The sequence below is a fragment of the Eleutherodactylus coqui genome, chromosome 8 (assembly GCF_035609145.1).
Source record: "Eleutherodactylus coqui strain aEleCoq1 chromosome 8, aEleCoq1.hap1, whole genome shotgun sequence".
Taxonomy (NCBI): domain Eukaryota; kingdom Metazoa; phylum Chordata; class Amphibia; order Anura; family Eleutherodactylidae; genus Eleutherodactylus; species Eleutherodactylus coqui.
The window spans coordinates 56,437,023-56,453,042 of record NC_089844.1 but is presented as its reverse complement, the minus strand read 5'-3'; the positions used below and the strand labels follow the sequence as shown (position 1 = coordinate 56,453,042).

Sequence of the window (16,020 nt, the reverse complement as noted above, 5' to 3'; positions counted from 1 at the left end):
ATACAACTTGTCCTGCAGAAAACAAGCCCTCACATGACTATATCATTGAAAAAATGAAAATGTTTTTGCTCTGGGAATGCAATGATGACAAGAATGGAAAAAGGAGCTCAGTCATCGAGACCAAAAATAGAATGGTCACTAAGGGGTTAAATACTCCGGTTGAGACTACATAGTGTGTATGCAGGCACCCAACCCGCAGCGGAGGACAATGGCTGTATAATTTTGCCAGTAAATTGTGCAGCTATTTGCTAGTGCATGTGGGTGGGAGTGAGTTGGCCGTGTACATTCGGTAACCTAGTGAATAGAGATGAGCGAGTATACTCGCTAAGGCACATTACTCGAGCGAGTAGTGCCTTAGCCGAGTATCTCCCCGCTAGTGAATATACACAATACATATTAAATAACCCCGAACCGGCACTTCAACTTTTACACTGTATGATTTTGAATGAGACTCGATTGCACGAAAGAAAGAGATGGTGACGTCATCACCAGCTCGTTCGCGGTCGTGCAACCTGTTCAGACAGGCAGATTCATCGCTGAGAAACGTTCACTTCTCGTTCAGTGTTTTACATTCCTATGTGGGTCAGAAACACTTATCTTTTCTCCTTAGGGAGAACACTTTGACGGCGAGTGTGGAGACTTAAAAGGCCATTCATGCTCCTCTGGGTAATATGCAAATAAGAGAGATGGAACAATATCTCTGCCACCTATTGGAAGGCAGCAATCCCTAAAGTTTCCAAATCACAATGATTCTCCGCTCCTGGACAGTGGGGCTGTGCTCTCCATAGCAACGCTATGGAAAGCGTGCATTGCGTTCCCCGCGGCTGGATTATTGCCGCGGGCAATGCAATTCAAACCTGCCCGTGGACAGGCAGCCTTACTCTTATGACTGCCACTGTGCCCTTGTAATCAACCGTGGGAGGACTGCTGTAATACACAAACACGCTGCCACTGTAATTACCTAAATCGAAGTAAACCCTGATACCGTCAGTTCACTTATTCAGAGCGGTGATCAAATCTGATTGCAGCACTGTATGCGAGTCTTGTACCCATGATTACTGGCAGTAAGTACAATGTAAGTAAAAAACATTAAAGTCCCTTTGTGGGCCAAAAAAAAAAAGAAAAAAAAGTAAATAAAGCATACAAATTACACAAACCTATTTTTCAACAGAATAAAACCTCTACACAGTAACATTACTCCTATATATGGTATCCCTATAACCACTTGTACAATAAATACACAGTACATACGGTAGATCAATGTGAACATCATAAAAACATAGTGAAATATTTTTTTTCTTGTCCCCCAAAAATAAATTAGTACGATGTAAAGAGTATATACAAGTGCTTCAAAATGATATGCATGGAAACTACAAGTTAACCTACAAAAAAACTACAAAAAAACAACACATCATATTGCTGCATTAATACAAAAGTTTAAAAAAAAAGTTATTTTTTCCGGATTGCAGGGATAAAAAAAAGGAATTGGTCCTGCAAGGGTTAAAGTTTGTCCCACCTAGTAGACTCAGTGGTATATCTCATCTATCCTAGAAGTACAAATCTAAAGTATGGATAATATTATCCTCATATTATAACAGACTGGCTACCTCTGAGTTGCGGTTTTGAAACTCCGGTATGTGATTGGTATCAGTCACGGGCGATGTCACATTATAAGAAACCTACACTGATGTACAGCATCTCTCCTTACATAGAATGAATCCATTCCTTACATAGAATGAATGCAGGAAGGTCAGGATCCAACCATTACAAGGGCACATTCACACTAACCTCTTTTGGAGTAAGTTTTGATCACTTTATGCACCTTAACAACTGTTTGTCCCATAAAGGTTTGCAGGATCTGTTGACTCTCGTACTGCACTTCTCTAGATGTGCCCTTTAATAGCTCTAAATATATAACTATATCACAATATTTCCAACTATTGGTATTAGCTGTAAAAAATGTATTTTTATTTTATTTTCAAGCATGACAATAAGACAGATGTAATTGAAGAATACATAAAACTAGTATCACAACCAGAGATATGGCAAAGGAGGTGGATATTACTGGCATATATGACTGACTACTAGCAAATACAAATGGTTTTAAACAATATCCATTTGCATCCATCCATTCATTCATTATGTTCATTTTCTTAATCTATTTCCAAGTCACATTAGGAAAACAAATGTAACAATACTGCACATGTATAGTATCTCTACAATATCTGGGGTAATAGGAAAGACAAGTGTTACTTTACCTCATTAGATGGACTTCAGGATCTAGGCTACCGTGCTACTTTTTGAGTAGTTGTGGACTTATTTCAAATGCATCCTATGAAAACAGGAAGGGTAAAGAGGAAACCAATGCTAAGCCAGTAATGATGAAAGAACAGCTTCTCCACTTCTCACTGTCTCGAGTACAGCATTTTAAGGGTGATTGAGACACTTGCAGTTACTGTGAAAAGACCTTCCCTAAGGCAGGCTTCACACGAGCATGTGCCGTACATAGGTGCGCACCTACGTACGTGCACAAACACGCATGAATGCAGGTCCGTGCCCATTGGTTTCAATAGAGCCGCGGCTGCTGCAGTTGTCTGCTGGCACCCCTTAATTGTTTTTCAGGGAAGAGCTTTAAATATAATCTATTCTGTGAAAAACAACCATTTTAGTGTAAAAAAAACCTGCTGGGTTGAGGAACACATCTGCCCCGTGGGGAATAAAGAATTCCCTGCTGCACCTGCCACATCTGTGACAGATGCAGCAAAGAAATTCTAAATCCCCGCAGGGAATAAAGAATTCCTTACCGCAACTGTCACACATGACAGCTGCGGTAAGGGATCCAGCTGCCGGCACGCCAGCTACCGGTAATTGTTTTTCAGGGAAGGGCTTTAAATATAAGCCCTTCCCTGAAAAAAAGGCAAAGTAGTGTTATAAATAATAAAAAAAAAAACATACTTACCTTTCTTCAGCTGCCGGGGCTCAGCCGCTATACTTTTAATATCAGCCTTGGGTCTAGTAGCCGATACCCTGGCAATCAGCTGTTATATCAGCAAATGGCCACATTTATAAATGTAAGGTTGGTTTACATCTGCGTCGAAAGCTCTGTCACAGCGCTTTTTCTTTTGTCCAAAAGCCAGGCAGCTGGGCAGACAGTGGACGGACCCCATTATAACAATTGGGTTCCGTTTGGCGCTGTTTGGTTCCATCCAGAAATGAAGCCGTTTGACCGCGGGGAATCCCCTTTACTGCTCACCGAATGTAGCAGAAAACCAGAATCCCCAATGCAGGTGTGAAACCACTTTAAACTAATGTATATGAAAAATTTACTATATCAATATTCCGCTGCCGGGGACGAGGTGGGGAGACCTGTGAGGTCTCTGCAGTGAGTCTATCTGACGGAGAATCGCGGCATGCCGCGATTTGAATCCTCCGCTCGTGGACAGGGAGCGGCACTTTCCATAGAAATGCTATGGAAAACGTTCACTGCGTTACCCGTGGGCGGATTATCGCAGCGGGTAATGCAATGAACTATCGCCCGTGGACAGGAGCCCTAATAGTCAACAACTTTCTCACATGCTGCCAGACAACATGGCACTTTGAAAATCCTCTCTGTCGTTATCATGACAGTTGGATTACCTAAATATCAACTTTTATGATTTTGATCTCATGGCAATTTGATAATCCTTCCTGTTGTTATCACAACAGTTCGATTATCTAGATGTCAATATCTAGTACTGTGATCTGGCTCCTGATGGGAGGTCTATCAAATCGACCACTGAAACACGCTGAGCTTGAGAGTGTGAACATAGGAACAGATAGGGTGTTCTTAGAAATATCCATCTTATCCAGAAATAAGTAGGGCTTCTTTAGGAGTGTCATGTTGGGTCAGTATCAAATTTATCTGATGTAATAATAGACTCTAGCTCCCACTTGAAGCTCTCTTATCAGACCAGGGTGTTGGTAGTACAGCGTCTACATTAGACTAAAGATGCACTTACACACACAGATGATCTCTCAAAATGTGTCAGAAACTGACAGTTTTGAGTGATCATTTTGCATTAGCTACTAATGGGCTAATCAGCCCATTAGTAGCTAACTAGCTTCATTTGCATGTATTTAGAGAACAGCGGGTGGTCTGTTCTCCAAAAACATTGCTATTGTTCTCCAGTGGGACAGCTGCTGAAAGAATGTTATCAGTGCTGCAGGCGGAGAACTCAGCGTGCAGTCCGTCTCATCAGTCCTGATGGATTTTAAGCTGAGCTGAATTCTGCAATGTATGAAAAGTGCCCAGCAAGTGCACGATGGGCACACATTTACATACAATGATTATTGCTTCATAGATGGCTTTTGAACGAATTTTGAGCGATAATCGTTGTGTGTAAAAGGGCCTTAAGGTCAGCACTTATGCAATGCATTGCTGTGAACTACTAGTACACTGTCATATCTGCATCTAGGCGGGGGCCCATATTCATGTTTGACAACTGATCTTGCAATCACCAGCGTATGCATCACACTCTGCTGTGAAGTATCAGTACACTATCATTGTGAGGACGGTGCTCTAATCCATATCTAGGTGTAAGCATATGTTCACATATGATAAGTGACCTTGCAATTACCGTATATACCGGCGTATAAGGCGACGGGGCGTATAAGACGACCCCCCAACTGTCACCTTATACGCCGGTATTCAGTGGAGAAAAAAAAAAAAATTTTATTACTCACCTCCCACGGCGTTCTGTCGCGCTCCGGCAGGATGTCGCTCGCTCCGGCAGGCTGTCGCTCGCTCCTCGTCCCCGCCGCAGCATAGCTTTCTGAATGTGGGGCTTGAAATCCCCGCTTCCAGAAAGCTAATACACACGCCGGCAGCCATGACATCATTGAATGGCTGTGATTGGCTAAAGCACACGTGGCTTCAGCCAATCACACTATTCAATGACATCATTGAATGGGTGTGATTGCTAACACGTGCGCCTTCAGCCAATCACAGCCATTCAATGATGTCATTGAATAGTGTGATTGGCTGAAGCCACGTGTGCTTTAGCCAATCACAGCCATTCAATGCTGTCATGGCTGCCGGCGTGTGTATTAGCTTTCTGGAAGCGGGGATTTCAAGCCCCACATTCAGAAAGCTATGCTGCGGCGGGGACGAGGAGCGAGCGACAGCCTGCCGGAGCGAGCGACAGCCTGCCGGAGCGCGACAGAACGCCGTGGGAGGTGAGTAATAAAATTTTTTTTTTTTACACTTTTTTTTTTTTGTATTACCGGCGCATAAGACGACCCCCGACTGCAGAGCAGATTTTTCGGGGTTCAAAAGTCGTCTTATACGCCGGTATATACGGTACTAATACATATATAATATGTCGCTGTACACTATCAATACACTGTCAGTATGAAGTGAGTGTTCTATTATCAACCTACATGTGAGCGCGTTCCAAAATGACAAGTGACTTTGTAACTATAAATGTGGCAAACATACGTCCTAGTACCCCGAGTAATAAAAAAATCACCATCTGCCCAAAAATAGGGGTTTATTTCTTGTTTGGGTTGCCCCCTGTAAGTTAAGCTGTGGTCCTATATAGAGGATCTTCCTATAACCCCTTGACCGGCAGCTATAGAAATCACTCTATGGCTACTAAGCCATGCTTTTTGCTCTGCTTTTAATCATTAATTCAATAAAGAATTATTTTTTTATACTCTAACAACCATATAGGGCCCAAAGTATGAAATTATTATACCGATCCATTACATCTATCTCCATTCAAAATTATTTGTTTATGAAACGTAATTTCTTTAGCCTCTTATAGTCACCTGAGGGTTTGCTGCATTTGTATCAAGATTAGACAATAAGGAAGCTCTCGTTTCCATAAATCAGTGATATATGTGAATTAATGCTTTTGTAATATATATTATTAGGGTGAAGTGGCATCATCGTCTTCTAGCAGCTTGTAGTTCCCTTTTCCCCGGTCTTGGTGTCTCTATAACGTTTAGAAGCTTCCTGAGTCACCAAAAATCCATCTGCATTAATACAACAAAATGAAGATAGAGAAGGAAAGAGGGTGCAACTGCAGTATGAACCGCTCAGTGCGTCTGTGAGGCTACGTTCACACTAGCGTTTTTTTGACTGATCCAATTTTATGAAAAATGGAACTCAGAAGTAAAATGGAAAGCCTCTGTAAGCTTACCACTTCCAGCATTTAGTAGTGGTTCTTCAATAAATGTTGCTCAGTGGTTAGCACTGTTGCCTGGGAATCAACAAAGCCATCACCCTTGGTCAGGTTTGTACCTACATCTCCAGCACTAATGACTGAGCCACCACACTTGTCCTTTTATTGGCAGAGAAATAGAAGAGCAAGACGAATAAACACAAAGAAAAGAGAACATAAAAAGCAAATACAAACACCACCCTTGGTCAGATTTGAACCTTCATCTTCAGGACTGCAAAGAAAAAGTGCTAAGGATTGAGCCACCATGCCTGTTTTTCCTTCTTTCTCTCTTGTCTCTGGGGGAGGAGGAGAACAAGAAACACAAAGAATACATATAAAGTCTATGCAGATGCGGTCTTTGATCAAATTTGAACCTAGGACCCGAGCGAAGCAATGCAACAGTGGTAATAACTAAGCCACCTTAATTTTTCTTTTTTCTTCTCCTTCTTCCGCTTTCTTTAGAGAAGAAGAAAATGAAAGAGAAGGAGATGAAGGGGAAGGAGGAGAAGGAGAATAAAAATATCTTCTTTTCCTTCTCCAGAGAAGAAGGAAGAAGAAAGAAGTTTGATGGCTCAGTGGCTAGCACTGGTGCCTTATAATACTGGGGTTCTAGGTGCACGTCTGACTATGGACAACAACTGCATGGAGGTTGTATGTTGTCATTGTGTTTATCCTTTGCAAACATATTAGCTCAGTCATTAGCACTTTTGCCTTGCAGTGCCAGAATTATAGGCTCAGAACTGACCACGGGTGATGTCTATACTGGCTTTTTATGTTCTCTTTGTGTTTATTCTTCTTGCTTTTCTTTCTCAGGCAATGAAAAGCAAGTGTGGTGGCTCAGTTGTTATCACTATTGCTTTGCTGTGCTGGAGTTGTAGGTTTACATCTGAACAAAGGGTGATGTTGCCCTTGATGAGATTTGAACCTACGGGTACTGGTGTACCTTGATGCCACCGGAAGTGGTGGGTGTACACCAGTGTTAGGCTGCTTGACAGCCAGGTGATGCCCCCACTTCCTGATTGGCTATTAGCAGTAGGGCTGGCCAGATTGACAGCGGGGGACGGGACGGAGAGTGGCGGTGCCGGGGACCTTGACAGTGGGGGACGGAGAGTAGGGGAGAAGGCACAGCAGTGGCCAAACAGTGGAGGCTCCTGTGGCAGTAGGGACATACACAACAGGGGATGGAGAGCACCGGATCTGCAGGGAAGATGGCAAACTTCCAGGTGCCGGACAGCAGCACAGCATCGGGAGCTCCGGCAGCAGGGGGGTGGGCTTCAGACACGGCCGCATAAGTTCCAAGCAGTGTGGCCTAAGAGCGTGGAAGGAGTTTTGTCATGGATGGAGGGTTAGGGGTTGTTTCACAGTTAAGCGTAAATAATGAACAGTAAATGCTTCCACGTTAATGCCGGCTGGCTCATACATGGAAGGATTTACAGCTAATAATGCATTCCTAACTGTGAAACAACCCCTAACCCTCCATCCATGACAACACTCCTTCCACGCTCCTACGACCTTGCGACAGGCAGGCAATCAAGAGCTTTTCAGCCAATGAGCCATGGGGGTGTCACCTAGCTGTCAAGCAGCCTAACAGTGGTGTACAACCACCACTTCCGGTGGCGTCAACATACACCAGTACCAAACCTAGGACCTCAGTATTACAAGAATACAGTTCGAACCACATTGATTAAAGAACTACCGCCACACATAAATCAGACAAAGCTGGAAAAACAGACTGTCTTTAAGTGCCATCCATCTCCCCTGAATATAGTACAATTGTAGTGGCCCATAGTAGCGGGGCCTCTCCATAAATATGAATGCATTTGTCCTGTGCCTATGTATTGTCAGTGTCTTCTATGTTGCATGGATTTGATTTGTATTGCTGTCTGGATCATGTCTGGAAAATGTACCTTGTTGTGTGTCTTGTGACTTTGTTTGATATATGTGTTTGCAAGGTGTATACATCAGTTGAGTCTGTTGCTTTAGTCGGAGAGAGGAGTACCATTGGACACCCACAGACCCTGATCAGTCTGTGCGTGAAATATGGAGGAAGCTGAGCGATATACCACAGCCTGGCCTGGGCCTGTTGCCTAGGTGAAGCCAGCACTATTTCTAAGGAGTGAGAGTTGATAGAGTACCGCCAGATAAGACCAGAATGCAACGGATATTGTGACTGTGTACTGGTAGAGAGTTGGAGTGAGTGTTAAGTGTCGCCGGGACCAGGACCCCACAGATAACAAGACTGGTTTTCTCCTGCGTACCTGAGAAGCCTCCCTGTCACACCACATCTTGGATTGCAGTGTCTGATTCCTGGTGGATGTAAACTGTTGTGCTGGACTGTTCCAAGTTATTCCCAAGTAAATGGGCTTTACCGACCATTCCCAGTCCTGCTTTTAAAACATATTCCTGTGTGTGGACTATTTTATTCGCCTTAATGGAGTATCATCGCAGAGGATGGAACAGTGGCGTCACGAGTGACAAGGTCTTAAGGTAAACCACAGATTGAGTTATCTTTTGAATAGCCTGCCCTCGGTTCCTTGGACGGGTCCTGTGCTGCCCTCAGGGTGGGAGATGGTAGAGCTCCGTGACAAGGCCCAAACTCTACCCCGCTATCTCCTAGGCTAAGGGCTCGCTCCTCGGACGCTGCACAATAAAAAAGGATTCATCTGTATTCTGGTCTTAAAAATGCAACAGTCTGTGCTTTTTATCAAGCCTAAAAAACGGATGGAGACGGAAAATACAGAAACGGATTTAAAGACCTTTTACTTCAATACATTTCTATGGGCTTGATGGAACAGCAAAACAGAAGTGAAAATACTAGTGTAAAAGGCCGTGAGCCTGCATGCTATGAGATGTTAGAAGGTAAGCAGAGAGGAGCATTTGCAGTGCTCAGACCACACAACGCAGCTCTTATATCACACTCAGCAAGGACAGCAAGAGAAGATTTGCATTGAAAAAAAACAAAAACAGGAAAGAAATATGCAGATTACACGCGATAGTTTCTTTTTTTCTAACTATAGTTGTGCGAGGGATGTCCGCCTCCGGACTTCGCAGCAAATACCGTCCCATAGCATGCTATGGCAAATCGTGATTTCATCTCCACAAATAGAAATCGATTGCGGAGAAGAAATCGCAGCATGCTGTGATTCTGTATGGGCTAGGCACAGATGGCTTTCTATTGAAGTCAATGGAAGCCATCCGTCCTGCAGCACTTCTGCAGTGAGCACTGCGGAAGTATCGCAGGATCCACGTCATCACCTAGCACCGGCGGCTGCTGCGCTTGCGTGACGGAGTGCCGGCTGGCACATCCGAATTGCAGAAAGAAGCCGCTGGACAGGGACGCAGGGGTTACCGGTCGGCATCGGTTGAACTCTGCTTTGGGAATCCCGCACAAGGGGTTCGACCCGCCCGTGTGCGGAAGGCCTTAGACAATCTCCTCCAATATAACCCATAAAAGCAATTGTAATAGAATAGGGAGATCTTTGTCCTGTTTCCACCTCTTTAAGCAAGTGTAGACAGCAGATTCACATAGAATCTCTGCCTCTGTAACAGGGGTGCACAACTTTTTCTGGTCACATTGGGCCACATTCCAAAGGCCGTAAGGGTATTTCCAGACATTTATGTAAATTGCCCCCAAACAGCACTCCAGAGAGGAGGAGACAATGCATGTGGCTGTCCTCATTGTAGATGGTGGATGTCGCGTTAACAGCTTGACATTCATACGTCCTATAAACTACAATGGACAGAGCTGCATATATATATACAATGCCTCTAAAGGCCCATTTACACACAACAATTATTGCTCAAAATTTGTTTAAACAATGGCATATGAGCAATAATCATTGCGTGTAAACGCTAACATCGTTCACTCTTCGGTGAGCTTAAAATTTAACATGCAGCCAGAGAGAGATAACAGGGACCGCACGCTGTGTTCTGCATGGGCGCCAGAGATTACATTGTATTCTGCCGACACGCCCTGCGAGAACAATGGAGCTGTGTGCAGAGCTCAGACCAAATGCTGTACCTTGTAAACAGCTCCGGAGGCCCTTTTGCATGTCAATGAAGCTGATAAAGTGTTAATGGACATTAGTATCCATTAACACTTTATGCAAAACGATCGCTAAAACTGTCAATCTTTCAATCGTTTGAAAGATTGTGTTATGTTCGTGTGGACAAATAAGCACCAGGCCCACACGAACGTGACCAAAGGACATGGATTTGGAATAACTGACATACCGACAGACTAAGGGGAAAACGACACAAATGTCACACCAGATACGGAAGGAAAAACTGACCGTGTACTAAAGGGAAGATGGCGAGGCCCTACCTAACAAGCAGAGTGATCGCTTCAATAAAGGTGGCCCCACGCTGGAACCTCGGCCCTGGCTCTCCCGGAATAGGTCGTACATGGAACCAGGACAAGTATGGACAAACCAAATGCACAAACTGGTAATTGACAGATGATAAACACACTTACCTCTCAACCTCGCACACTAAGCAGATGATAAAGCTGAATATAAGTACGAGGGATTAGTTGGTACATTGGCCAATAAACTTAAGCTGCAAGGCCGCGACAAGACTCCTCATGTCTTGCAGTCCCTACTCTAGAAAGACACAAAACACCCAGTAAGCTGACCAGACGCTACACACACAGCAAGCTGACCAGACACTACACACATAGCAAGCTGCAAGCAGACATGACACAAACACAGACAGACAAGACTGAGGAGATACAGCTTCCTCGTGCGGAGGGGCAGGAGTACATATATTTATACATCCAGACCCTGGGGATTGGCTGAACTGAGCTAACTACACCCAGCAGAAAAAAATATCCCTCAACTGTGCAGGTGTGCTCCTGGAGACCTGTAGAACAACAAAATCCAGTAGCACAACCTAACAGATCGTCTTTGCGTATAAATGGCCCTTAACTCACACTCATTTCGGGAGTGCCAAACAGGTCAAGAGACTTTATTCTCCTAATATATATTGGACCCAGATATGACTACACAGTGCACCCTTAGTACTTGTCCTAATATATAGGGTACCTAGACATGGCTACACAGTGTACTCTTATTACTTGTCCTAATATATAAGGGTCCCAGACATGGCAACACAGTGCACCCTTAGTACTGGTCCTAATATATAGGGGACCCAGACATGACTACACAGTGCAACCTTAGTACTTGTCCTAATATATAGGGGAACCAGACATGACTGCACAGTGCACCCTTAGCACTTGTCCTAATATATATTGGGCCCAGCCATGGCTACACAGTGCACTCTTAGCACTTCTCCTAATATATAGGGGACCTAGACATGGCTACACAGTGCACCCTTAGTAGGTGTCCATTCCTGTTGCCTTCCTATGTGCCACTCCCCTTTACCTTGATATGGAAACTACATGTGATCAGCCACACATAGATATTTCTGTGTCGAGATGATTGGGGCCACACAGAAAGGCATGTGGGCCCCCAAGGTACATGTTGTGCACCCCGGTTGTGAAGGCTTCCCTGTGATCTTTTCTGGAGCCTTATGGAACTCACCTAGTGAAACCAGATGATTGTGAGTGATCCACAGAACAAGTCTCCTATGATCTGCACATACATGGGAGACCTTTCAGATAGGGATAATCCAAAGTGATCTCTACAATTTACAGAGGATTACTCATACTGGTTAAAGTTATATCAAACTCGGATTTTTGAAAATTAGGTATTTACAGTTTTCAGCCTCTAGTAAACAGGAATGTTTCCATTCACTAATGACAAGTAGAAATCTGGAAAAATGATGAGGAATTGAAACACAGAGTACATTACAAAGTTGCATAAGTTTTTATCACACTTTATTTTTGCAGAACTAGAAGAACACCTTTAACATGACTATTTTTGTTGACAGAGCTATTCAAAGGCAACATATCTTTCACCCATGTCTAGAGTAAGTACATAAACTTTGTAAAACGCTCTCTATGTCCATGTGATCCCCAAGCTAATATCTCAGGCACTGCTGTGTAAAATATATTGGTGCCTAATGAGTTTAAGGAACTGTAGTAACTCTCATAAGGTAAAGAATTTGGTTTTAAAAAAACATCCCTTGATAGGGATAGCAGTAGAGAATAAGGTGCAGGTACTAGTGTAGTATGTCTGCACTGGAAGACATGGGTTGGCTGGGCTGAGCTACAGGTTAACGCCCAGGTCACGCCCATGTCCGTACATCCTGTACATGCCTCCCCATACACACATGTACTGGGCCATCCCCCTGACAGCTCACACATCTCCGCTCACCCCCTGTCCCCTGCTGGCCTTGCTCTCACTGTCCATGTCATGCCAACTCATGTCTTACGGGGGAGACATACTACACTAGTATCTAATGTGCAGCCCCAACAACTCCTTAAAGGGGTTGTTCCACTAAAACAACTTATCACCTATTCACAGTGTAGGCAATAAGTGTCTAGTGGAGTGTGACCACTAGGACCAATACTAATCACCAAAACAAGGATGTCTACTCTTTCCACGTGAATGGAGGGGTGGTCAAGCATTCAAACTACTACCCTATTCATCTCTATAGGATTCTGGAGATAGAAACACTTTGCAATTTCCAGCAGTCCCAAAAAGATGAATGGAGTGTCAGTGCACATGGGTATACTACTAGATTATAGACTGAAGATGAGTCAATAATGTGATGCAGCAGCCAATAAGGCAAACACAATTCTGGGATGTATTAAGAGAAGCATAGAGTCTAGATTACGTGAGGTAATTATCCCTCTTTACTCTTCCTTAGTCAGACCTCATCTGTAATACTGTGTCCAGTTCTGGGCACCCCACTTTAAAAAAGACATAGACAAACTGAAGCAAGTTCAGAGAAGAGTTACCAAGATGGTGAGCGGTCTGCAAATCATGTGCTATGTGGAACGGTTATAGGATCTCGGAATGTTTAGCTTGCAAAAAAGAAGGCTGAGAGGAGACTTAATAGCTGTCTACAAATATCTGAAGGGCTGTCACAGTCCATAGGGATCAGCCCTATTCTCATTTGCACAAGGAAAGACCAGAAGCAATGGGATGGAACTGAAAGGGAGGAGACACAAATTAGATATTAGAAGACACTTTCTGACAGTGAGGGTGATCAATGAGTGGAACAGGTTACCACAGGAGGTGATGAGTTCTCCTTCAATGGAAGTGTTCAAACAAACGCTGGACAAATATCTGTCTGGGACGATTTAGTGATCCTGCACTGAGCAGGGGGTTGGACCCGATGACCCTGGAGGTCCCTTCCAACTCTACCATTCTATGATTCTATGAGTTCGTAGGAAAACATTTAAATCAGCAAGAAATTAATGGATCTATAACATTCAAGCCACTTTGTAAAATGAAACTATTAGCTTTATTACTTTAAAACAAAAGAATGAAGCGTAAATCTATTTATTTTCTTATTTTGGCTAAAAAGGATGATTTTTCTGGTCTTATTTGGGAGATTTTTTTCAGTGCAATTACGAGAGCTTTATATCTGTAGATGTCTATCAGCTTTTCACATTTAAACACTGCATATTTCCCCATGTAAGGCCCCATTCAGACAAAAGCAAGAAAGGAATTTACAGAGAAAAAGTATAAGAGCTCAGAGAATAGAACCTATTCATGGCAATAGGTTCATACGCATTTGCCGATTTTGCACTCGCATTTCGTGTGCGTGCCAAAAAAATAAAACATGCTCTATTTTTTTTTTTGGTGCATTTGTGCAGCAAAGATCCCATAGAAGTCTATAAGGGTGCGCAAATGCATGCACGATACACAAGGAGATGTGCAGTACTTGTATGTGGAAAAAAACTTATCTGGAACTCATTAGCCATTTAAGTTAGGGCAGGTTCTGTGATAGACATGATAATTATTTAGTATAAAATGTCTATCGATTAATATAACCCAAATGTATTTTGTTGTTGTAATGACTTTTAGCTCAAGAGTTTAAAGGACACACACAATCTAATCATGGTATTTGCTAGCCAATGGATGGGTGATGTATTTGCTCTAAGTACATAGGGATTGCACAAGAGACCTCTAAGAGTTAAGGGCCATAGTGTCGTGTATATCCTGTGTTTAATACTGAGTATTTACCTAGGCCCCTTCCACTCTTCAAACACAAGCTAGTTAAACAAATCATTTGTCAACACAGAATTCCTTAAGGCTGTCTGCATGCTAAAGAATACAAAGTCCATACCTTGGCGGACGTGAGGACGGGAGGGTAGGGAGGTGGGAGACTCTGTATAATCTAGCGAATAAGAATATATATATGTTAGTGATGTAATCTGTTAAACGCCCATAAAGGGCAGGTGTTATCCTTTTTCAATAAAAAGGCCTGTCTGGACGTCTCTGCCAGGAGAGCCATTTTTAACATGAGATTCATACCTTGTGTTTGACTTGGTCAGTGTGCGCATACTGCTTCCACACAATTAGGAAAGCGACAAAATACCCCAAAAGCCTGCTGGAGAAAAACATAATCCAGCACAATTGGCGTCCCTGGGTGGGCGAGTGGATCTGTGAGGTCACAGCCTGGAACGTACAGAGATCGGCAGATGGCACGCAGAACTCAGGGGCCCGAAAATCTACAGAACACGGTAAGATTGCTTTATCTACCTGTGTCAAAGCTGGGTTCTGGCTGCTTTTCTGCCTGTTCCTGATCCAGACTGGACCTTCACTGAAAGACAGGTAATAACTCTAGTTCTGTCCACTCGGTAAAACCACCACGTTACCTGTCTAGGGGTATTTTGTACGCTGTGTATGCTGTTGTGTCTGAGACGGTTAAAAATTGTTTATGCAAGACCAAGAGATAAATTCTGTGAGGGTTAATGTGTCGGGAGGGCGGACTCGGCTGTTTAAGTCTGAGGGAACACGCCAGTGACACGTGCTCCTAGGTAATACTAGTGTGAGGTTAGGAAGATTTATGATACGTATACTTAACTTTATGATTGAGCGTGTTATGTTCTCATATGTGGAAAGGTATGTACGTATGAAGTATAGTCGTGCTTTGTGACGGCTGATTTCTCCAGAATATTATTGAGGTTTTGGTCATTGAAAATAATCGTCAGTCTCTGTGTATAGCTAAATGTCCTGTCTAGATCGTGTACAAGAAGTGCTCTTGGGGATTACTAGACGGTGGGTTGTTAAAAAAGGTAGATGAGATATATATATACCTTGAGCCGTTGTGGGTATTCTCCAGTAATCCCGTCTGTCTGGTATTATAGAAAGAATGTGCAGTGTTTATTGTTGGGGGGAGGGCTGCTGATAAGAGTGAACTGAAAGCTTTTTTCCAATTAACCCTTTCTGTTTACTTTGTAGTTCCCTGTGTTTTGTAGAATTAATGTGCATTATAATTCTGAGTGGGAAAGAGGTTATATGGGAAGGATTTGAAGAAAGCAGATTTTACAAGAGAAACAGTACTGTGTGCAGAAACTTTGAATAGAATAGAATAAGCAGGTAGCATAGAGTTGAGCAAAGTGAGCAAGGACAAAGGTCATAGAGCTTGTGATCTGGTTGCTAAAGGCAGCAGAGTTTACTGAACATGTAGAAATGTTATACAAAGAGAAGGACCAGGAAAAGTTGCAGAAAGAAATGTTAGGTCATGGACAGATAAGATAGGCTGTAGAAAGTTTTCAGAAGATGAGCAGGAAGCCTAGCAGAAAGAAAGGTGTTTTTAGATTGCTAAAAAGGAGAAAGCATGTAGGGGGGGGGTATGTGTATTGCTTATGAACAATGTAATGTCTTTGTGTTGACTACAGCCCCTCCCTGTAATGGCGGCCGTGCTTGCAATGTTTACAATCCAACATAGTGTGACTCTG

General features: G+C 43.2%; 1 protein-coding gene across 2 annotated transcripts in view; it reads right to left on the bottom strand.

Annotated features, from left to right (window-relative positions):
* ITGB2 (integrin subunit beta 2) overlaps positions 1–14,466 on the bottom strand; it is a 116,391-nt gene extending 101,925 nt beyond the window's left edge. The window contains exon 1 of one of the 2 annotated variants that reach the window (XM_066575656.1): positions 14,403–14,466. The gene's annotated coding sequence lies outside the window, so the exon portion shown is untranslated. Of the gene's footprint in view, positions 1–2,258; positions 2,333–14,402 lie in introns of those variants that run through there. The other variant, XM_066575653.1, reaches the window with a different exon arrangement.
* Between the last annotated feature and the right edge of the window lie 1,554 nt (positions 14,467–16,020).